Raw genomic sequence first — 24,784 nt, 5'->3', positions numbered from 1 at the left:
ACAACAAGTCACCACACACTCAGCGGCCTAGCAAAACAGAAATGTATTATTTTACAGTTTTGTAGGTCACAGTGGACTGAACTCCAGGTAGTGAAGGTCTGTGCTCCTAGCGGAGACCGGAGAGAAGACTCAGTCCGACGGCTTCTCCGTCTGCGGGAGGCTGTCTGCATTCTGTGGCTCTTCCAGCCAGCGGCTGGATCACCCCTAACTCTGCTCCCATCCCCGCATCTCCTTCTCTCACTGAGTCTCCAGACTCCCTCTTTTGCCTATAAAGCCCCTTGCCATTGCATCAGTCCTACCTGGACCATTTGGGATAAATTCCTGTCTCTAAAGCCCTTCACTTAATCACACCTGCAAAGTCCCTTTTGCTATAGAGGGTAACAAACATATTGACAGGTCCTGGGGATTGAGATTCGGACATTTCAGGGACCGTAGTTCTTCTGATGTAGAGCCATAAATGCTGATTTAAAAATTAAGTGTTAGGGGATCCCTGGGTGCCTCAGCGGGTTGGTGCCTGCCTTCGGCCCCGGGTGCGATCCTGGAGTCCCGGGATCAAGTCCCGCGTCGAGCTCCCTGCATGGAGCCTGCTTCTCCCTCTGCCTGTGTCTCTGCCTCTCTCTCTTTCTCTCTCGTCCGGAGGCCCCGGCGGTGTGGGATATTGCCCCTTTCAGACGTGGCCCCTCGTTAGCAGAGAGAAAAGCGGCTCAGTAGAGCTTCATATGGACTTTCAGAGCGTTATCGTTGACTACGTTGAACGTCCTCGCGGTCGGGAGCTCGTAACCTGTCACTAAACAGGGTGGCAATTATTTGGAAAGAATAAATCAGTGTATAAAAGCTTCAGGTGCAGTGCTGCATCGTTCCTTGAGGATGAGAGGAAAAGTACTGGTCTGTCCACATGGCCAGGACGCCCTGGGACGGCCCCTCGGGGCCCAGCTCTCCTCTGCAGGCCGCTGCACAGCTGGGCCGCGGACGGAACTCACCTGCATGGAGGGACGGACGGTCTCTGATGCTGAAACGCTGCTCCAGGTGCTTCGGGCACCTCACCCTGACCGTCGGAGAGAACGCTGTGTCCCCTGGGTGGCTGTCCGGTGCTGGGAGTTTGTCTCCACGGGCGTAGACTCCCTCCGAGGAGCACTTGGGGAAGACTGGGAGTCCCGGAAGTCCTCGCTCATCCAAACCTCCGAGGCCGCTAATCCAGGTGAAGAACACTGTCCTCTGAGCTGTTAGGACCGAGGATTGGGAGTGATGATTACAGGGTGTGCGGTGGCCCCACAGTGCCGTAGGGAGCCAGCGAGGCTCAGTGAAGCCAGCTCAGAGGTGGCTGGACGGTGGGACCCATAGCACAGTCACCCTCACCTCCATGGGCCTTGGCGCATGGGTCAGAAATGGGGCTTTTGGGGGTGAGACTCCATGTGGAAGAAGAAAGAGAAGAGTTCCCTTTGCTCACATCTGCTCACAGAGGCTCCAGTTAGTATTCTGGAAGGTTCTCAGGCCAAGCGTGCATTCATTCCCCCTGAGGTTGTAAGCTGCTCTGTCCCAGGCCTACTCCTGGGAGGATGGAGCTGGATGACGGGACCTCCCAGCGGGAAGCTGAGGACAGGGTAACAGGAGGGAGGACGAAGGAGGAAGGCAGCCTGGGCCAGGGGAGGAGCAGGGAAGAGAGCATCCATGAGGGGCTTGTCCTCGAGCCAGGAGGGTGGCTGGGTGGCCGGGTGGCCAAGCCGCGGGGCTCCGAGCGCCGGGAGGCCACCTCCGCCACCTGCCCCTGGCACCCTGGGGCCCAGCCTGAACGTAGGGCCGCCAGCAGCAGGTCTAAGCACCCGGTGCCAACGCAGAGACACCACCGCACAGCTGTGGGGACTCAAAAAGAAAGAAGCTTGAAAGCTCACCATTTAGCCCCATCTTCAATGTCTGGGCTAGGGCCGAGGATCCCGGCTGAGGGCTTGCCCAGGGTCGTGAAGACGCAGGAGAAAGTTGGACCCGGGCTGGACTCTGTCCCTCCTGGCAGCAGCTTGGCCCCGATCCCCGCAGGGGGACAGCCGTTGGCTGCGGACGAGAGGTGGGACCTGGACCTGCAGCAGCACCGCGTGCCTGGGGTGCCCCACCCGGGTTGCTGGGTCCAGCCAGGACCTCCCACCCCTCTGACCCCTTGAAATGCCCCCCGCCCGGGCTCAGGGCGCTGCTGCCTCTCACAGGTGGGCGGGCTTGGCGCATTGCGGGGACAGGACCCTGCCGAGGCCCAGCTGCTTCAGCTTAAGTGACCAGCACATCTGGGACCTGGAAGGAGTCCAGCTGCACGTTACAGAAAAGTCTGCGGTAGAAACAGAGCCAAGCGACACACAGCTGGAAACCGTGGAGTTAGGAGTGAGGTGGAGACGCAATCCAAGAAGAGGGAGAGAAGAAACGGGAAGGGATGGAGACACGTCAACGGGGATTTCTGCGTCCAGGAGGCTCCGAGTTACAGTGGCTGGGAAACAGCCGTGGAGTAGGGCCGTTGAACAAGAGCAACCCTACAGAAACGACGGTTGACACTAACTGACCCCAAAACGGAGGCTGAGCAGGGCTGGGAGGCTCGGTCGCCGGACTCCGCAGCCTCGGACGGGTCCGTTGGGCCGCGTCCTCCCATCTGAGTGTCTGCGTGGCCTCGTGGTGGGCCTGGCGGAGGGGCTTGGGCCGCCCTGGTGAGGGAGGACCTTGGGAAGCCTAGTGGGTTCCCAGGCCCCGGGGCAGCCCCGGCTGGACACACCTGCTTCAGACATGCAAGGGATGAAAGGGGAGGCCAGGGATGGGGAGGAGGAGGGGGAGGAGGGAGAGGAAGGGGAGGGGGAGGATGGAGAGGGAGGAGGGGAAGGAGGAGGGAGAGGGGGAGAAAGGGGAGGGGGAGGATGGAGAGGAAGGAGGGGAAGGAGGAGGGAGAGGGGGAGGAAGGGGAGGGGGAGGATGGAGAGGAAGGAGGGGAAGGAGGAGGGAGAGGAGGAGGAAGGGGGAGGGGGAGGAGGAGGAGGGGGAGGAGGGCGATGTGCACAGACATCCCCCTCCCGGTGCAGAGGCTTGGGTAGGTGACCCAGCAGCAGGAGCCAGCAATGGCTGCAGGGGGAGCCCCGCTAACACCTGCAACCCCAGGCCGGAGGCCAAAGCTCCAGTGATGTCACTGGGCACAGGAGAGGACCTTGAAGTAAAGGGGGAAAAAAGGACAAAAAGAAGAGAGAGAGAAAAGACTGTTCTTCTCCCTCCTACTGTGACCTCCGGGGATAACAAACGCCCCAGATGGAGCGTCATGGAGCCACGGGGACGCTGCCCTCTAGGCAGAGCCGACTGAACGAGGTTCCCTGGCCTCCTGCGCACCCGACCTGGTCCTGGTGGGGCAGCAGGGACCCCGGGCTCAGTGTCGCCCCCTGAGCCTTGTCATTTGCAGTCAGGCCGACGACTGGCAGGACGGGTGCCCGGTGACTCTTGGCGGGCTGGGGATGCCGAGCGCCGTGCACTCACAGGGATCCGAGGGGACAGATGACTTTCTTGGGTCTCAGGGAAACACTGTGACTGGCAGCAACTCCGTTTGAAGACCTCTTACAGACTGGATCGCACGCGGGACTCGTTGCGGATGCCCAGTCCCAGGCCCGCGGGCCCACTGTCCAGCCACTGCGGTACCATGGCGGCGATGCTGACACCCGCGATCACCACGGCTCAGGGAACAGGGTTAGAAACAGGCACGATTCAGTTTCAAGCTATGCAAGGTTTTAAGAGCTTTGTTCACTTAGTCAAGAAATGGTCATGGAGTCCTTTCTCAGGACCGTGCGTTAGGCCAGCAGCAGGCAAGGCCGTGGCAGGCGACGCCCTGGCCCAGGTTCTGCAGCCACTGGGGGGAAACGCTGTGAATTCTGTTCAAAGTTAATTTCTCGGAGTACCAGTCAATTCTAGGGAGGAGAGGAGAAGGCTGAGCAGCACCGGACATATCCCCTCCCCCAAAATAACCATAGTATTGAGAAAAATTCTTAATTTTATGGCTTTTTTTTTTTTTTTTTTTTTAGATTTTTTAATTTATTTGTGAGAGGGAGAGAGAGGCTCCATGCAGGGAGCCTGACGGAGGACTCGATCCCGGGACGCCAGCATCACGGCCTGGGCTGAAGGCGGGCGCTAAACGGCTGAGCCCCGCAGGGATCCCCAATTTTGTGGCATTTCAAGCACATGGAAGCTGCATAAACAGAGGTGAGAAGGAATTCTTTCTTGCAGCCTAAAATCTCCGGTAGAAAGACCCCAAACCTACGTGGTATTTTGGAGACGACGGTGGCCTGGGGAGGTTGAAGTCAGTGGAAGGCACGTTTCCTGGGAGCATCTCGTAATTCATGATCGGTCCGATTCCGTCCTGAGTGCCAACCGAGGGTTGGGGAGGGCGCCCTGCTGCTGGTGTGGAATTCTGTGGTTCCTGGCCCCGTTTTTTGGCTTGGTTTGTGGATCTTCCCGGCTCCCCACAGGGAGTTGATCCATGGTTTCGAATCAGCAAGTCCCCCTGCCTCTGGCTTCCAGCCAGTCCTACCGGTGGGCAGCACCTGCAGGGAGGCAGGGACATGGAAAAGAGAGTTAGGGTACGGACTCCTGGGGGCCCACCTGCTGGGCCACACTGCTCAGCGGGGTCCCCGGCTGAAGGCCCGAGCCCCCTAGGGCTGCCGTCCCCATTCTCCTGTCCCTGCAGGTCTCCCGTAGTGTCCCTGCACCCTGCCCGCTCCTCTGTAAACAGTCCTTTCATCTGTCTCAAGCGTGCCATCCATTTCCTGCTGGCAACATGACAAATAAGGGGAATTTACATTATCCGAAATGTGGAACCTAAAGGGAGGCTTTGCTATTATTTTCATATTGCATGATCTCAAATTTGCATGAAAAAGTAACAAATCTCAAAAGATCCACAGGCCCATCTGCATCAGTAGCAGGGTTGAGAGTCAAGGTTTATAGCAACCTGCCTTCGATTTCCCTCTCGAGCTTGAACTTTTATCCTTCACAACTTTGGGGACCTTCCTTTTCTGCTTTACTTTGAGCTTAAGAAGCGGATGTTGTGTTGTTCAGTAACAATCCCTCGCGCCTCAGCTTCGTTAACTCCCTGGCAGAAGGATGAGCAGGATGAACGGGCAGCGCATCAAGGCCGTCATCCCTCTGCCTTTCAGTCGCTGGAACTCCATTCCCAGGCAACGATAATCTCTGAAATATTCAGCAACGGGCACGTGACAGCCCTTCTTCTTCCACTGCGGCAACGCACGGGGTTTGATTTTTATTTGGCTTGATTTCATCATTTCAGCCCCTCTTGTTGGGTCGCCGATTCAGGACTAGACAGTTTGGCTTCCAGTACGGCTAAGCAAAGCCAAAGCCGACGGTTCAGCCATGGGGCAAATGGGCGTCCGTCACCAAGAACCATACGCATGGGCGATGTATGGACACGACCCATCATTTCAGCATTTCTCACCTCCATCTGGAACTCCCTACTCATCCCGCTCATTCCTACCCATTTCCACTGCATCGTTTGCAAGGAAATGCATCCTGGACACATAGCAGGAAAGGGAAGCCAACAATCCCGTGAGATTCGTGTCCAAGGAATATGGCTTTAAATCAAAAGGCAGGGACGGACAGCGGCCCACCTCCTAACGGGTAAGGGATGCGGGGCCCAGGATGAGAGCACTGCCTCTGGGTCACATCTGCATTCCCATCCTAGTTCCACCTCCTATTACTCGCATGACGTGGGCTAGTTGCTTAGTTTGACTCTTCCTTTGCTTCTCTGTGGATATTACTGATACCTAGCTCAGTGGCTATACTGGAAATTAAGTGAAATAATGGCAGCGAAGCTCTTAGCCTCAGGTTTGCCCTGAGTCTGTTACCTACACAAACTCCGGCCGCTGCCTTACGCTTCAAGGCGATGCTCCCAAAGGGAGGTAGGTTTCGGTAATGAATATGTCAAGGGGAATAGAAGCCGTTGTTGCAGAAGAATATTCCATCATCCTGGATTTAGATAAAACAGATCAAAGAATCCCCCTCCCCACCTCGAAATGCTCATTGAAATCATTATCAACCCAAGAGTTAAGAAGGCAATTTAAGAGGCGTAATCTCAGAGATAGGTTTGCTCGGAAACTCAAGGAGGAACTGGACTGGTCGTCAAAATATGCGTTTGTCCTATTGTCTAAACAGGAGCAGAGAGAAAGACCAATGAAAGCAGATGGGCGGCTTGAGCAAGAGGGAAAGGAAGGTCTCCTTAGGGACACAACTGGGGTTTTAGACACAAAGGTAGTGGGTTTAAAGGGAATAATAAGACACGCCCAGACCTAGGCGCTCACAAAGAGAAGATTAGGAGGAAGAGCCAGCCCTCCCCGTGCCTGCTCAGGGATCCCAGGTTTGGAAAGCATCGAGAGCCGTCCTCTTCCAACTCTCGGAAAGAGTCCCTAGTAAGAGCGACCAGACACACGACGGGCAGGAGGTGGTTGCCCATCCGCCGGGTGGTGATGGTGATTGTGGACATACTGAGAGGGGAAGGTCCGTGGGTGAATTAGCGGGTGGGTTTGTAGGTGGAACCATCCTTGTGGGTAAAGATGCAGATACTGGCCCGTGATGGGAAAGAACGTGACCGGGAAACCCATGGAAAGACCCAATGGAGAGGAGGCCTCTTACAAAGAAGCAAAGCGGAACCAAAAAACAGATGAGGTGCAGGCCTCGGGCTGTGGGTCTGATGGAGCTGTGCCTCCCAGGTTGGACTGCGCCGCTCCCAGAACCAGTGAGGTGGGGTGAAGCGAGTGAAGGTGGAAAACTTCTTCTAGAATAGGGCAGGCCGGCAAGAGCCTCATCTCTGACTTCCCAGGCCTCAGCGTGGGGAGCTCCCAAGGCAGGGTCCGAAGGGGTGTAGTAGAAAAGCAGTCCCAAAATGTCTGAGTTTCAATCGATTCCCCGGGAGAGAAATACACGTCGGATGGGGCGTGTTGCCTGGGTCCTGACGAGGAGGAGGAATGCTGCGATGTCCACCCCTCGGGAAGCGAGCGCCCGGCCGTCGTGTGCCCCTGCCCCCCAGCCCAGGCAAGCGGATGGTCGCCCTTCCAGAAGAGAAGAGGCGATCCTTTCGGTGTTGTCTAGTCCTTCCTTAGACTTATTCAACCAGGGGAATTCGGGTTGGATGAATTCACTTGAAGACCCTGAAGGAGAGGCCTTGAGGGAACCGCCCCTCCCCGGCCTGCTGCTGCCCCTCCTCCTGTCCCTGGGCCCTGCGCCCCCCGCTGCATGCCCCCTCCCTGCTGCCCCTCTGCACCCGGCCCTCCGGGCGCTCTGCGGGACCCGAGCCACGCGCGGCGGCTCGACACTTGGAACTCAGCCCTTCTGCGCTGCCATTTGCTGTCAGATTAAAACACACACTGGATTTTGAAGACTCGGCATGAGAATGAAAGTAAAATATCTCACTAATCATTTTTATTCCGATTACCCGTTCAAACGATGATCTCTAATATGCTGGGCTAAATACATCAAAATCAACTCTACCTGTTGCTTCTACGTCTTCCAATGGGGCTACTAGAAATTTCCAAATGACAGAGGTGGTTGACATTACATCTCTAGTGCAAGTGCCCTGGGTCCCAGGCATCCCGCTCCCTCCTCTGCCTCAGGTGCCCCTGGGTACCCAGGTCAACCCGACTTTCCTTCTTCGGAACAAGCACGTCTCAACCACGCGCTCCAGTGTTCTTAGCTGAAGACTTGTTTGATGAGTGAACCATCCTCTTATGGTGCCAGGGGTTGACCACGCGTAGACCCAGCTCTCCACGCATGCTCATGAGACGCCTGCCATGTGTAGAGATTGTGCTTAAACCAAGCGGGTGTCCTGGGAAGCGTAAGGCAGCTCTGCCGTCCAGCCGCTAACAACCGAGGTGGGCATCACCCCTCCATCAGAATAATCCGCAATGTTGGCATATCTCCGTATCTTTTCCCAGGACAACAGATCGCACAGCAATTCTAGGCCCAACAGCAGAATGGCGGGCCCTGCATCATGATCACAGCAGGATTTTCATGGAGGCTTTCGACGCCTACCGCTTACGTCCATGTGCTTCTGACCCACCGCATTATCAAGCCCTTGAAGACTTTTTTTTTCCCCCTCCCTGGCAAGAAATACACGACATACTTTTCTCTGGCGTAGGTGCCACCGCGAAGGGAGGTAAATGACTTGATCCAACTTACAACATTTAAAACAAAATGTTGAGACACCTTCTGCTTGTTTGCTTCTGTTTAAAGAGGGAGAAGTCTGGGGGGCTGTGCTTCTCCTGGGCCATCCCACAACCTCTTTTCCATTTCTTCCCGCAGGAAAAAACAGAGCAAAACCAATTAAACAGGACGGAGGCTGGAGGGAGGAGGTACTCCTGGGGAAGTGGCTCTTCTTTTGTTGAGGAAGCCAATCATGATGGCATGATGGTGGAAGAAGCCAACGATAACTTCACTTATAAATTGCACACCTTGGCCACATGGTTCTTAGCACAAATTAGGGATGGGGTTTAGTTTCGATTCTCTTTCTTCTGAATTTGATCATTTTAAAAGAAGAACGTCTTTCCTGAAGCATTCCATATTTACAGCCCACACGTTTTCTGCTCATTCTGCGTACAGAGTTGCCTTTTGGACACAAATGCCCCCAAGAGATCGCAATAGACTGAAAATGGCCATGTTTATCCCAAAATGTTTATTTCCTCCATCCTTCTATAGACACTATAGTCCATTTCCTTTCCTACCGGTTTTTTTTTTATCTCAAAAAAAGCAAGTTTTATCATTTGAAAGTATCTCGTGCCATAAAAGCAGATCAATATTAAAACAAGGGCATAATCATACCAATCAGTCTCAGGCAACAGATGCGGGATTTAGGGTGGAGAAAAATGAGACCTTTGCCACCACCGTGATCAACTGCAAAGAACAAAGGAAGCAGAGCCCAGCTTCAGGGCGGGGACCTCCCGGTGGGCTCTGTGCCCTGGGCCCGGGCTCCCTCCGTCCGCAGGCGGGAAGGGCTCGACTCTCTGCCTTCAGCCTCCAGAGTGAAGTGTGAGTCCCCAGCTCTGATTATGGTAAATCGTGGGTGTATTTTCCACGTCAGCTGTGGCTCCACCCCCACCGTCGCATGCCCCCTTGTATTCACGGGCACGCTCTCCCCTCTGCCCAATGCCCTTCTCCTACCAGCACCACCACCCTTCCCCCCGCCAGCCGTGCCTGCCAGCCGCATGCCCCCACCTCCCTACTCCAGCGGGAGCCCCTCTGAGGACACTTCCCCGACCAGCCTCCCAGCCACCTGCACCCGGCCCCCCTCACGTCCTTTGCACAGATCCCACCTTGGCACTTGCTCGCTTGTTTATTATTTGCCTGTAGGTCCGCCTCCTACCTGGATGGTAAACCCTTGAGATAAGAAACTGGATCTTACTTAAAATGGTACCTAAAGGGCCTAGCACAGAGCTAGCAATCCTCAGCCTGTGTTTTTTTGAATGAACACATGCCCTTATGGGCTCAGGGTGACGATGGGAACCGAGGATGATTGGACAAAACCCCTTCCTTATGGAGTCCAGAGTATCAAAAAGGTGTACACACCTGGCTTCACAATGGAGCATGTGATGGTTAAGCTCTAGACCGGGAGGGGCAGCTCTGAGGGATTGTGGAGCCAGGAGCCCATCTGGAATACCAGCTCAGGCACAACGTGAACGTCCATCCCTTCATCCTGTAGGTGGTCGTGGTGGGCTGATGCCAATGTAGGGGCTGCAGGCACATCAGAGAATTAAAGTCTGGAGCACCTGGGTGGCTCAGTTGGGCAAGCATCTGAGTCTTGATCTCAGCTCACTTCTTGATCTCGGGGTCAGGAGTTCAATGCTGGGTATGGAGCCTACTTTAAAAAAAAAAAAAAACAGACAAAATTTGATGCCCTCATCAAACAGGAGACAGACCAACAAGTTCAAACAACCCCAAAGAAAGCAAGAGATGCCACGGAAGGCCGAGCACTCGGGCAGGTAGTGTGGTGGGGACGCTGGCACGCCGGAGAACAGTCGTCGGGCAGGTCATCGCGCAGACGAGCTCCTCGGCCCTTGAGACCCAAGAGAAAAACTGGAAGAAGACGAGTCTCCCTCCACCTCCTCGTCTCCTCCAAAGCACACACCGTCCTCACGCCCGGGGCCTCTTCTTCCGACACCCACCCGGGCCTTCAGGGCGCGGCCCGGCCTCCTCCTCCCTGGGGAGGCGGCATCTCCAAGCCGCTGCTCCTGCTTCCCAGCATCCTCGGGAGAGGCCATCTCTAATGTGATGCACCATAGAATCACTGGGGACGCTAATGCCCCCCACTCCTCGGCCCCGGCCCCCAGCCCCCAGCCCCGGCTGGCACAGCCACACACCCATTAAACCACATTCCCAGGGACTGAGACCTGCAGACTGGCGCAGCACGGCCAGGTTGAGAGCTCACAACCCACACGGGTCCCCGCGCCGTCGCCTTCCGTGTCCCCGGCCGTGGCACAAGCCCCCACCTACCGTCCCCTCCCCCTGGGAGTGAGTTCCATTCCCTAAGACCCCCTGGGTTTTCTCAGGGACCACCTCACTTGGCATTTCTCCAGATCCTGACACTCTTGCCCCTTCTCTTCTCTTGAAGCGACCTTCCCCCGGCTTCCAGTGTCCCATCGTCACCCCTGTTCTCTGGTTGGTGCCTCTTTGCCTCCTTTGTCCCACTTTCCTTACCTTTTCCTCCTTTTTGCTTCTCCGGTGCGGGTGTTTCCAGAGAAGCATCTCGGCTCAGTCTGCACACAGTGTGCCCGCCATGAGGGCTCGGTGGCATCCCTCTGCTGAGGACCCCCGATCTGTCCAGGTGAGAGCCCTCCACAGAGCACGCGGCCTCGGTCCTAAACCTCTGCCTGCCTAGACACCCACCAGTTGGCCTTTCCGCTCCCTGGGTCCCCCCGCCCCCCGCCCACGTTTACCCCGGCATTGAGTCCTGCGGAGCTGCGCAGCCTGCTCTGCAGTCCCTGCCCCACCACCCCGTCTCTCATCTGGACTATCCCAAGCGCCCTCTGTTTCGTCCCAAACCCCCTAACCTGTACCTCGCTATAAAACACAAATCCAAGAGCCACCCTGGGTGCCCCAGGTTGTGTCAGGACACACTGCGGTTTGGCTGGTGGCCCACGAGGTCCCGCATTTCTCTCCCGCCCCACGTCTTGCAGCAGCCCTACTGAAGCGCTCGTGCTTCCCCATATGAGGCCCCGCTGGCAGCCCAGCGTCCCTCCCAGACCCACCTCTTTGTCTGGTGACGTCTCATGCATTCTTCAGGACTCTGCTCAGAACCCCCTGCAGGAAGCCTCTAGTACCAGGTACCAGTCGGGATGCTTTCAGCTTCAAGCTAGAGATTTAAGATCGTAAGACGCAGAGGCTTGGAATCCTCCTGGCAGGCCGTGCACCCCAGGCAGCTCCTGAGCCAGCTAACTCAGCAGCCTGCCAATGTCCGCACCGTCGGCGGCCTCCTCCGTGCCTCGGCTTTCCCCACGTGGTCTCACACCGCAGGCCTCGACTGCGAACATCAGATCCACACGAAACCACTTCCAAAGATGGAAAAAAATAACAGCTTCCCCCCGCACCCCCCCCCCAGGACATCTTCTTTTATCAGAGAGGGAAATCCCTCCCAGCAGACTCTCCCACTGGGCCCATTAGGGGGGTCTAGGCTCCTCGCTCCCCCTGGAGAAATCCTTGGCAAAGGAGAAGCATTGCTATGGTTTATGTGTGACTGGAGGGGCGGGGGAGCCCCTCTTCTTTGAATGCATTCTTCCTCTTCTTAGGCAAGTTCCTATCGGCAAGGATGAGCGGGGACATGGCTGAGGGATAGGCTGTCAACGGCGTTAGCCATGCGCTCTCTCCTCGCGTCCCTCCTCGCCACGGCCTCACCCCTGCACCCGGCACCTTCGAGTACTCGGCCATTGGGCTTTCCCAGCTGTCCCATAGTGCTGGTTCACCTACCGGCCCCTTACACCGGCCTCTGTGCGGCTTATTCCTCTCTGAGTCTTCAGCACCCAGCAAGGCCGAGCACAGAGCGCCAGTGAAAGCTATTGCTTGAGTGTTTCAGTGACTGAATTAGTGGCATGTTCTAGAACTGTGCTTGCATCAATGCTAGTAATTTGACCCAACTGTGGAGCGATGGTTTACCCATCTGAAGAGACTTACACATGACGTGACCTTTTGCTCCATGTAATTTTCTTTTTTTTTTTTTTTTTTTTTTGGTTTTGTGACTTAGTCCTCTGCAGCAGCAACCAAATGACTACTTTCTTCCTTAAATAGAGTTGATGTTTCTGGATCTCCAAAGGACCATACTGGTGTTGAGCCATTTTCTTTTTTTTCTTTTTTTTCCTCTTGCGCCATTAAGCGTCTGCCAAGCCAGCGTAGATCAACACCATCTATCGGCATCCCATCCTCAGAGCGGAACTCCAGAGGCAGGGCTTCCTCTTCTGGGTCAAGGTGACCCGTAACTTGCATCTTCTTCGTGCTAACCCTCGGTCCGCACAGCTGCAGCATCTCTGTGAGGTGGTCAGCGGCTTCTCGCCCTGTGCCTTAGCAAATATTTATTGAGGGGATTAGTGGATGAATCATCTAACTGACTCGCGTGTAATCTTCAAAAACAGCCATAGCAGACAAGAGTCTTATTTAAGAGGTGTCTGCCTCAGCTCAAACAGCTTTAAAAATCACCAAATTAGCAGCTTTTATCCATGTTGACACTCCGTTCTCAAACTAATTACCTGCTTATGCAACTGACCTTATGAAGGGCTGTTGACACCTCCTTAAGTTATCTTTGGAAATCAGAATCGAACCCAAACACAATTATGATCTTGCCAGGTTCAAAACCTGCCATTTGACACGGCCAGAATCCCCCCATTGAATTCAGAAATCGAACTCAAACCCTAAAGTCGGGAAAAGAGGGGATGCAAATCAAACCAGCAGAGGAATAATGAACAGAAACAGCCATTGGTTAACTTAGGCACGGAAATAAGAATAGAAGTGTCCACGGAAGCACACACTGCCATTATTCTATTATAGAATGAATGTTAGCTGGTTGACGGAAATTTTGCTTTTGACATTTATATGGACAATGGTTCCTTAGCAAAAAGAACTGCAGAGCACTGTCACGCCAATGTCCCACGTGACAATAAGCATCATCCCTTCGGCAGAAGTCACCGCTAGCATCCTAGACCGGCCCCTCAGAGCAATCAGACATCAAACAGGGTATCCTATTAGACGTTAGGGTCCATGAAAGCAAAGTCATGGCATCATGGCGTCACGGCCCAGACTGCCAGGCAGGGGTACCTCCCGTCACAGGGCCCACGGGCAGGACCTGTCGGAGGATCACGGAGACGACGATGGCAACTTAACCAGAGGCCCAGTAACTCCTGCTGGAATGGAGCAGCGTCCTCACGACAACATGCTCAGGCACAGTCTCCAAACTTCAGCAGTCAGAAATGGGGCTCCTTGGGCCCAGGATTCGGCCTGGGAACGAAGGAACAGAGCTCCCAGCAAACGTGGCCCTGTCACAACAAACCAAGGGCCGATCCTAGCTCACCGGGCCATAAATTCCTGGGGAACAGGAACAGCTCGGTGGTGACAATATTATTCATAAATAATATTCAGGTTTGGGCTGACTCTGCAATGCACGTTCATAAAGTCTTCAAGTGAAGGTGAGCTTTAGAATCTGTTTAATCCAAACTCCTCATTTCACTAAAGAGAAATCAAATTGGTTTTGTTTTGTTTAAAGACTTTATTTATTTATTCATGAGACACAGAGAGAGGCAGAGACACAGGCAGAGGGAGAAGCAGGCTCCAGGCAGGGAGCCCGACGCAGGACTCGATCCCAGGACCTCGGGGTCATGACCTGAGCCTAAGACAGATGCTCAACCACTGAGCCCCCCAGGCGTCCTGAAGAAATCAAGTTTTAAAGACAGGAAGGGCAAGACCCTTCCCACACAGTCTTGGGCTCCATATGCTCTGATTAACTCTTCATACAATAACAATTGTGTAATCTTTTCTAAAGAGAAAAAAAATTCAGCGTTTTAGCAAAAAAATATTTTTTCTCATTATTTATTAATGGTATAGAAAAGTTACTTTCAGCTTCATAAGTTATTGTATTGAGCTGCATGCTTGTACAATAAATTACTCTTATGCTGCACAGTGAATCAGAGACAAATCTGGGTCGGGCTTTTGTTCAAGGAAACACGTCTCATCGGGCTGCTGCTTGCGTGCTGTTTCCTCTGCAACCATCAGGCTTCCTCAGAACCGGATAGATCAGATGCACAAAAGCACGATCTGATATGCGTGCAGAAGACACAACTTCACATTAAGGATGGGCTCAGCATTTGTAGGACACGCAAGAATTCAGGTTAAATTCTATTTTTTGAGACTTTCCATCATAATATGAAAGACTGTAAGGGGTGTTTATCCGTGTCCACGCTACCTTCCCAAGTACGTTTCTGACAGCAGAGAACTTCCCTTCTGATGAAGATGATTAGCACAGAATTCTCCAACTACAGTTTTATCCATCCGTGATTCAAAGAATGCTTCGCAGCCTTGCACTGGGTACGCTTGGAGCCTTGCGTCTCTTGAGCTCCTCCTAGTTCCAGAGTGGGTGCTGGGGCCTCATGCAGAACGGCAGCGCCTCCGGCCCTGCACCCCATGTCACTTCACTGCGTCAGCACAGTGAGTGGGAGACTTCCAGGAAGTCCTTTGCAGGGGGGGAGCTAACACCAGCCCAACTATAGGTTCAGGGGGCTGGAAACCACGTACATCCCACTAAACCCCGCTCGGGTACGTCCTCGTTAACCTCTGTCCTCTCAGCAGGATCCCACGGAGTTCACAGCCGTGATGAAGTCACCTACCCAAGATGACAGGCAAAAGACAGTGGTCTTAATTTATTGTGGCTAAAACACCATTTAAAATATTTTTACAAACACAGTCATGGGAACATAGAGCTGGTGACCCTGTGAGGGGCCCTTGAAGCTTTATGACCTTTGCGCTCCTTGTGACCTCTGTATCCTCCTGGAAGAGGCATAGTGAATCATAGTAATTAACTTTCTAATGTTAGAACTTCACATTTTGTGGATAATTACAGCTTATTCATGATATATTATTAAATTTCACATTGCTGAGTTAAGTCTGCTAATATTTTTGTGTAGAATGTACCTATGTTCATAAATGGTATTGGATTAATTAATTTGCATTTCTTGTACCATCCTTGTCAAGTTTGGTATTAAGACAGGTTACATTCGCATGTTCTGGAATAATTTTTATAAAACTGAACTTTTTGTTCCTTGAATGTTTGATATCACTTAGCAAAACTGCCTGGAGCTGGATTATTTTTTTGTAGGGATATTTCCTGTTATTTGACTATTTTTATTGATTATGGAACTATTTACATTTTCTATTTCCTCTTGAATCAGTTTTGGTGTTTTATATTTTTCTAGGATTTTTCAATTTTATCTAATTTTTTTTTCAATTCGTTGGCATTAAGTTGTTCAAAAGATGGTATTTTCTTTTTAATATATCCAATTATGTTTTTTACATTTTTACATTACACGATTTTTACATTTACATTAGAAAATCAGTTACTATCGTTAACTTGTGTCTCCTCTTTCTCTTTCTCTCTTTTTAAAGATTTCACTTATTTATTCATGAGAGACACAGAGAGAGAGAGAGGCCGAGACCCAAGCAGAGGGAGAAGCAGGATCCACGCAGGGAGCCCAACGTGGGACTTGATCCTGGGACTCCAGGATCACGCCCTCCTCTCTCTCTCTTTTATTAATCTTGCAGAGTATGTCAATTTTATTAGTCTTAAAAACAAAACTTTTGCTTTGTGGATCTTCTTTATTATGTGTTCATTTCCTGCGTTAATCTTTGTTGTTTCCTTCTACTTTCTTTGAGTTTATTTCGCTCCTCTTTTTTAACTTCTTAAGAAGAATACTTAATTCACTAATGTTCTACCATAATTATTATCTGACTATCCTCCAGATGACAAAGGCATAAGAATTAGAAATAAAGGTATTCTGACAATATGATCATGTAGAAAATACAAAAGAATGTACCTATCAATTATTAAGTGACTAAGTGGATTTAGCCTGATTGTTAGATAAATATGCCAAGATCAATCTAAGAAAACAAATTATATTTCCAAATACTGGCAAGAAATGATTAGAAAATGTATTCTTTTTAAAAATATGATTCCTGTGCTCACTTTGGCAGCACATATACTAAAATTGGAACGATACAGAGAAGATTAGCATGGCCCCTGCGCAAGGATGACACGTAAAAATATTCCTAAACTAGTATCAAAATCCTCCAATATCTGTAAATTTAACAAAATATGCACAAAGCATTACTAATGATAAATTTTAAAGACCTAATCAAAGTAAAGAACTATTACCCACTGATCAGGGTTACCTGCTTATGTTTATACCACTGTGGGTGGAAAATAAACTTGTACTAAGGCGATGAAATTCAGAGATTTGTTATAAGTATTTTGGCTAAAAATGCATGATTTTCTCAATGATCAATTAACTAAGTGTATAACCCCTAAAAATTATGTTTTTTATTAGGTTCCATTTCAAAGAGTTTTAATTAAAAATCATCCTCTCTTTCTTCAGCCTTAACTCTGCCCTTTGCAGAAGCCGAAGGGCTTTCCCATCTGCTAGGCCTCAGGGATAGTTTGGATTAAATTGGTCTCAAGACCACTTTCAAGTCTAAGGCAGGGAGCCCTGGAAAGAACACCCCTTTCATCATCTCTCTGTCCTGATTCTCTAAAGCAGTCTTATTAAGGGGCAGAATGTCAAAGGTAAATCTGCCACGCTTGCCCATCGGTGCTTCTTAGAATATCTACTCTAACCTCAGCTCCTGGTGAGTGGTCCTTCCCCTCCCCCAGCAAGTGAGCAAGTACCCAAATCTAGTTGATTTATTGGTTTGTCAGGGACAAGTCAGATCCTGGGGCTGGAAGATCAACGAGATCTGTTTTTAGCCACGTTCAGGCTGATAAGTAAACAGGGAAACCAATCTTTAATGAAGCCAGAGAGTGGTGCTCCTAACCAGAGAGAGCATTTGGAGTGGGGGAGTGTGAGGCCTGGCTATCTTTCCCAGAACTGAGTCCCATGAGACCCTTCCGGGCTTCTAATGAATTCCTTCTTATTTATGCTAATTTGGATCGGCTTCTGTTGTTTGTAATAAATAGATGGAGACAGAGTGTTGTGACAGTAGTCAGCCAGGAGTCTGAAGAAGACATGGGGCCTGTCTTCTCTCAGTTATCCTTCTGTCAAAGTGTAATTCCCAAAATATTAAAAACCTGATTTTCATATAGATAAGTAAGCACATGTCAGAGTTTTATTTAGTTCATTAATGAGGGAACCAGGAGGATGGCAATGCTGGATCAGAAGAGAAAATGAGAAAATAGGACTTCTGTCGTCAGTGGGGGAAGCAAGGAGAGCTGAGGTAAGATTCCAAAATCAGATGCAAAACTGGTTTGTAGCCAAGAAGGCAGTAAAACCGTAATATTTAGGGTTGTCCTTTCTATCTGGGCAGGAAATAAAATCGTCACCATCTTACTAGTATTGTACAAGGTCTGAGCCCAAATCAACGGTACAAACTATGTTGCATTCCCATAGAGAGTGAGAGGACCCTTGGGCAAGCTGCTCTGATCAGTGCTTCCCAGACTATATGAAAAGACAGACTTCTGGGTCCTGCTCCTAGAAATTTTGATTTAGTAGGTCTTGGGCTTGGCCTGAGAATTCGCATTTTAGCAAGTTCCCAGGTGACATTGCTAGTCAGCAAACCACATTTTGAGTAGCATGACTTTATTTTTTTTTAATTTTTATTTATTTATGATAGTCATACAGAGAGAGAGAGAGAGAGAGACAGAGACACAGGCAGAGGGAGAAGCAGGCTCCATGCACAGGGAGCCCGACGTGGGGTTCGATCCGGGGTCTCCAGGATCGTGCCCTGGGCCAAAGGCAGGCGCCAAACCGCTGCGCCACCCAGGGATCCCAGTAGCATGACTTTAGATGACATCAAAAGGTCATGAAATAACCCTTTTGCTTATTACTAAGGTTTGACTAGCTTTCCTCAAACCTCCACTCTGCGTTCCCAAGAGAGCTAAACCTCTGGATGAAGAAAAGCAAAACGAGGCAGACAGTTCTAAGTCCAAAACTGAGTGTAGGACTGAGATGAGCACAGCGAGGTCATAGAGGGGAGTCATGTTTCCCTACGCTAGGTAGGTCTCAGTAGCACAGACCCACAGGGCAGGCACTTGCACCCCCACCCCCCCGAGCTCCCATCTGCACCTTTGGTTTTACTGCAACACAAGGAAAAGCTTATTCAAGCCACACCAGCCAGTGACAAAGAAGAAGAATCTAAAGAAAGAGGCAGAAAACAAATTCCTTTTAAAATCAGGAACTCTGCTGGCCTCAGCTGCCTTCCCAGGAGGTCTCAGTAGCACTGAAAGGAAGTGCAAGAGGAGAGAAGACAGTCGCCTTCTCCCGAGGCAGCAGTCCTGAGCTCACTGCAACAGCCCCTTCTTACCCCGCTGGCTCCAGGAGATCAGGTTGCCAGAGAAATCACAGGGCACTTGACTACATTTGAATTTCAAATAAATAACAATTTTTAATGTAAGTATGTCTCAGATATTTCACGGGACATATTTATACTACAAAAAAAACCACACATTTTTTAAATCTGATTTAACTGGGTATTTATTTGCTGTATTTGGTGTATTGGTATTTTTATTTGGTGTCATAATACCAACTTTATGGCTATTGTGAGGATTAAACGAGGTAATAAATATAAAGTATTTAAAACATAGAAAGCATTGGATACCTGTTAGTTCCCCACAGCTTCCCCCGTCGTACAGAAGCTCAGCCTTGGAGAGAGAAGGTAACCTGCCAATATCGGACAGCAGGTGTTGGGGCTCCCCCACCCCCAATAGTTTATATGTTGAAGCCCTAACACCCAGCACCTCAGAATGTGACTGTATTTGGAGACAGGGCCTTTAAAGAGGTCATTAAGTTCAAAGGAGGCTGTTAGGATGGGTCCTAATGCGATCTGTCTGGTGTCTTTGTAAGAGAAAATTTGGACACAAGAAGAGGCCAAAACTGTGAGAAAACTAATTTCTGTCATTTAAGTCACTCAGTGTGCAGGGTCTTGTTATGATAACGGAGTAGGTAAGAGGCCAAGGTGGGGTTCAAACCCAAGAGTTTGGGCACCAGGGGTCAGGTGGTGCTTAGTCACTAGGCGAGACCACTAAGACGTGCAGTCAGCAAGGGTCCTCCCAACATCTAAGGCAAACTGTCCCTTGTGAGGATGAATTCCTCTGAATCTCCATCCCCAGCCTCCCCCCGCAGCCATCTCCTCTGGGATTCACCCTTGCTGTGCTGACTGAGTCTCTGCCGTAGACCATTCTCTCCTTCCCTGCCCACCGCCCTTGATGTCCCTGGCTTCTGGGAATCCCTAACAACAACCAGGGTTGTCTTCTGAGGGCTCCGTGCTGTCGCCACGGTTTGATGCAGGGTGTGGAGTGAACGTGTGAAGGACTGCGTGAATGCCATCCTCCTGGCTCGCACTCCCACGCTCCCCCGTTCCCGCGTATCCTCCTGCCTGGACCGCCGTGCTGTTCCCACCAGTCCCCTCCGACTGAGAGGTTCGTGACCGGCCTTTAGTTCTTGCTCCTTTTTCTTATTTCTCTCCGAGCTTATGAGTGTGTGCGCGCGTGTGCATGTGTGTGTGTGTGTGTGTGTGTGTGTGTGTGTGTGTGATAGAGAGATTGGGAAAGAGAGAAAGAGAAAAAAAATTGGAAGGAGTCCCCATATTCTCATCCAGTTGCTCACATTCTTGTACGATCAGGTGCCGTAGCAGGTAACAGCATGGACTGGCCTTTTCCCTAACCTCGCCTCTCCCGCCCACCCTGCCGTTCCCTCCGCTCCACATGAGACCGGGTCCCCGGGCCCCGTCGGCAGGGCTGTGGACGCTTGGTTCTGCTGCGGGGAGGCTGCATCTAGATCGGGAGGCAGGTGTGACGGGAGGGCCTGGGCACTTGGCGCGGGAACGGGGTCTTCGGGGCGGCACTGGGGTGGCTCCGAAGCGGAAGGAGGCATCCAGCGGGTGGGCCCCGGGGATCCAAGGCCCCGCACACCCGCGAGGGACCTGTCAGAGCCCCCGCTGCCTTAGCCACTAGGCCGGCTCAACCCCTGCACGCCCGTGGGCACGAAACCAATGCTTGGAGCCAGAACCTCTCAGCAACAACACGGCGAAGGTGAGACCGGCACGGCCCGACGGCTACGGGTCGCGTCCGCACAGGACAGTCCCCATCTGCCAACCCCAACGCGCCATCGCAAAGGTGAGGGAAGACGGTGGGAAGGGCAACAGGGCAGTCTGTGAGGACACACATGCCCCGGACGATGCGAAGGTAAAACTCGGCGGGAGTATCGCCCTCTATGTTAGATCAGTGACTTCGGTCGATGAAGCAAACGCACCCTCCACGTCCGGGCCGCGGAGAGCCCGAGCGAGCTGGTCCTCGGGCCGTGCTTGCCATCTGCACAACGCCGGCACGTCGCGGCCTCGCTTAGGCCTCTCAGCCCACCTGTTTGGAGGCGAGGACGCAGGGGCTCGACACACCCACCCTTGACCCCCCAGGCCGGAGGCGGCCAGAGAGGACGCAGCTGCTTGGACGGACTAAGGATGAGGCGTGCCTGGCTTCAGCGGGCAGCCCGGGCTCCTCGGCCTGTGCGCCCGGCGCCAGGCTCCATCACTCCTCCCGGGACTCCTGCTGTGGCTCCCGCGTGGACAGTGGGGACTGGAGCCCAGAGACACGGGAGCCACTTCATCTCCGTCCTGTACCGGCGCGTAAAACGTTCCCCCGAAACCCAGCAGCTTAAAACAAGCCTCACCTGTGACAGTCTGTGGGAGCCGGGAACCCCGCGGCCCAGCGGGGCCCGTGGCTCAGGCTCCCGGAGGCCACTCCTGTGAGGGCCCCGCTCCCCGGCTCACCCATGTGAGTCGTTGTTCTGCCTCCAAATCCCAACCGGCCCAACGCCACCATCGCCCGATTCGCCAATTTCCATTCGTTTTCACCCCCGGGTGCCCGTTCGGCACGACACTTTCCCCGAGACGCCCGTGCCCGTCATCGCACGGAGTGCTGGTGGCTGCCACGGTGCTGTTCCTGTGTGCTCGGCGCCCGAGGACGGAGCCTGGACCCGCCTTGTCCTCTGTGTCCTGCGGGGCCCACGTCGCACGGGGACCATGATGGCGCCTTGAGACCAACCCTGTTGAGCAACGCGGTGAGTGGCGCAACCCCCGCTCCCATGTTCCTGGCATTAGAGGCTCCCGGTTGCCTAGTCACCGACCCACAGGTCACGGAGCCTCCGTGGGTCCCGTCTCCTCAGGGTGGGGGGGGGGAGGTTGTCTGTTCCCGGCGGCCTCTCACAACCAGGACCGCCTATCCATCCACTGGTCCCGCCAAGAAATGTCTGCGCCCGGCATGCGCTGGAGGCTGGAGCAGAATCGATGGTGGATCCGGCACATGAACGTCCGGAGTAAAATGAGTCCTTAGTCTGGCGTCTGGAGCTCAGGCTATTTCAGAGAGTTCCTTGGGGGGGGGGGGGGGTAATAGAGGAGCCCGGCCCGTGGGAGCAGCTCCAGCCCGGAGGCCACGCTGCCCGCACTGCGTGGCCCGGTCTTCCTCGTGCAGCAACCCACACAGCCCCGACTCCTGTGGCAGCAGGGATCGCTGTGACCCGGTCAGCCCGGCCCCATGTGGTGCCTCCCCCACCCCAGGCCCTAAATGCCCCGGAAACAGCAGGTGGGCCTAGCCCTGGGTGAGCCGAGGGGTCTGTAAGGAAACGCCAGCAGGGCCCCACCTGCACCCCTAGAACTCGACAGGTTCTGAGGCCTAGAGTGACCACTGGGGGCCGCCTCCAGCCCCACCCGTCAGGGGCCCAGAAAGCTACGGAGCTGGGGGCGGTGACAGGGACTCCCCTGCCACCCCCACGGGCTCCTGAGTCCCGCACAGAAACCCGTCGGTTCTCAGTTCCAGGTGCAGGATGAGGCCGGTGATGGGGCGGGAGGGCGGAGGGAGGGCAGAGGCCGAAGGCCCACAGGGCAGTAGAGGCCGCGCAGAGTCCGCACCCAGGCCTCAGCCCGCAGCCTCGGCTCCTCGGCTCCTCGGCTCCTCAGCTCCTCAGCTCCTCGGCTCACGGCGGCCCCTGGGCCCTGATTCGGGACTGTGGACTCCCCCTGGAGCAGAGCCCTGGGACTTCGCCCCTTCACCTCCCCACCCCGTGGCCCTCCACGGCAACCTCTTGTGCTCCCTGCGCGCTCCCTCCTCCCCTCCCTCCCCTGCTCCCTCCTCCCCTCCCTCCTCCCCTCCCTCTTCCCCTTCCTCCTCCCTCCCCTGCTCCCTCCTCCCCTCCCCTCCCTCCTCCCCTCCCTCCCTCCTTCCCTCCCTCCTCCCCTCCCCTCCCCTCCCCTCCCCCTCCTCCTCTCCCCCTCCCCTCCCCCCTCCCCTCTCTCCTCCCCTCCCTCCCTCCTCCCTCCTCCCCTCCCTCCTCCCCTCCCTCCCCTGCTTCCTCTTCCCCTCCCTCCTCCACTTCTTCCCTCCAGAACTTGCGGATCCCTTCAGCTCACCCTCAGCTGCAGCCCGCCTCAGAGGATGTCCTTTCCCTCTTTGTCCTCTCACCTGATGGCTGGTCCCCTGCCTGCCTCCCCGAGCCCTCCCCCCCCAGCACCCCAGCACCTTCCCCCCCACCCCTGCCCCGGGCTCCCAAGGCCTCCCTGGGTCCCCCCACCTCGGCCCCCAACCCCCTCCCGAGGCCCATCAGGGGCGGAGGGTGTCCGCCGCTGCCCTCACCATGACTCCGCTGCTGAGCCGGGTCTCCCGAGGGTCAGGTCCCTCCACCCGCACCCGGGGCCCGAGGGGAGACTGTGTTCACAGCCTGAGCATCTGGGCCGCGGGCCCGCCCGTCAGGGGTTCAGTCGGCAGCTGCATCACCTGCATCCCTCCTGCGGGCAGGCGGGTGTCAGGGTCACAGGCAGCAGGGCACCCGTAACAGGGCATGAATCGGGCCCCTTATTCTGCACCCTGGCATCTGTTCCTGGGTCACAACCCCGCAGGGTCTCAGGGGACCCTGAGCCCCAGGTATGACTCCAGCCCTCGGGGCGGCAGGGCCCGCCTCCAGGCCTCCCCTTGGGTGCAGGCCTTGAAGAGCTCCCAGAACTGGCTCTGTCATTAGGACCCACCCAGCCGCAGCCAGAAGGGCGGAGCCCCTGCCCCATAGACAGGCCCGTCCTGCCCTCCCACTCGGCGGGTCCCTCCAGGCCCCATGCACCTGTCCGGTCCCAGCGAGGACAAACGTCTCTGCTTCCCTTCCTTGTGGTCTTGTGTTAAACTGAACTGTGGGCCCTGCGTGGTGAAGGTTTGACTCAAAGTCACAACCGCGTACAGATTTGGAAGCTCTTTTTCAGAAAGGATGCTCTTAGATATTTTTTTAGTTTCTCAACAATTATTACCTTTAAAAAAAAAGGATTTTATTTATTTACTCGTGAGAGACAGAGAGAGAGAGAGACAGAGACCCAGGCAGAGGGAGAAGCAGGCTCCATGCAGGGAGCCCGACGTGGGACTCGATCCCGGGACCCCGGGGTCACGGCCTGGGCTGAGGGCAGACAATCTACCACGGAGCCACTCGGGCGCCCAAATTATTACATTTTTGCTGAACTAGGCCCTAGTTGCGCAGCAGTGTCATTCGGCAATTTTTTCAAAGATGATGTTTGTTTAGAAAAACTGGCGTATTTCACTGACGCTCCCAGTATTCCCACAAAGCACTTTTGAAACCACGGAGGCGCGTCAGCAGGACGCCCCACACCCAGGGGTGCCAAAGGTCTCCTCGGCCCTGGAGGCCATGTGTGAGCGGTGCAAGTGGTCACCGTACCTGGCGAATGCACCCGCTGCCATTAGGGCATCAAGGAGAGCGTCCCCCGTGAAACCGCCCGGGTGCGGCAGGGCGGGGGACCCGACACCCCTCCGCCTCAAACTTTTTAACTTCCTAAAAGGGAAATCAGAGCCTTAAAGGAAAATACCCAGAGGACAAATCCACTCCGTCTTCCAAACCCCGATTCGGTGATTGAGCCCGGCCCAGCGGCGTCCAGAGGATGAGCCGTCGGCGCTCACGTGTTCACATGGAGGGAGGAGTCGCGGACCCCATGTGCACGGCCCTCATGCGGCATTCGGACTCCGTGAGAATGTCTTGGGTCGAGTATGAAAGCGCGTCGCCGATGTCCTCCCCACAGTCACGTCTGCGCAAACTAGATTTCAGCCGCGACCCCAGGCGGACCATCCACCTGTACGTGCAGGTCGGGCCCACGCGTGTCCCCCGGTGGCTTTAGGATCCCCAGGCAAGCGCAGGCAACTCATCCCACCATCTCCAGCTGAAATTAAGATTCTCATTGTTCAGACCTGTTTCTGTGTTGCCCTGGGGGACGAACCTCAAAGACCGTACGGGGTATTGCACCCTACGTACAAAGCAAGGACGGGATGTTCCGTGGGATGGCTTGTGTGCGAGGTGCGGGCAGCACCGGGTTGAATGAGAGTGCCTACCGGGAGGATGAGTCAATGCCCTCAGCCCTCCCCGAACCCTCCAGGAGAGCGAGAAGGTCGCCACCATCACACAGGCCGGGGAGGGGCAGGCTGTGCAGCTGGGGGTGGCGTTCAAGGCCGCAGCACGGAGGCAGCAGCTTGGAACTGCGACAGCATCATCGTGTCCTGAAGCTTCCC

General features: G+C 54.0%; 1 pseudogene; it reads left to right on the top strand.

The window, feature by feature from the left end:
- Positions 1–16,208: 16,208 nt before the first annotated feature.
- On the top strand, positions 16,209–16,309 carry LOC121499239 (annotated as a pseudogene).
- Positions 16,310–24,784: the final 8,475 nt, after the last annotated feature.

Source organism: Vulpes lagopus, chromosome 9, assembly GCF_018345385.1.
Source record: "Vulpes lagopus strain Blue_001 chromosome 9, ASM1834538v1, whole genome shotgun sequence".
Lineage (NCBI taxonomy): Eukaryota > Metazoa > Chordata > Mammalia > Carnivora > Canidae > Vulpes > Vulpes lagopus.
Note: the sequence above shows the minus strand (reverse complement) of the source record. Positions and strands in the feature narration are given on the sequence as shown.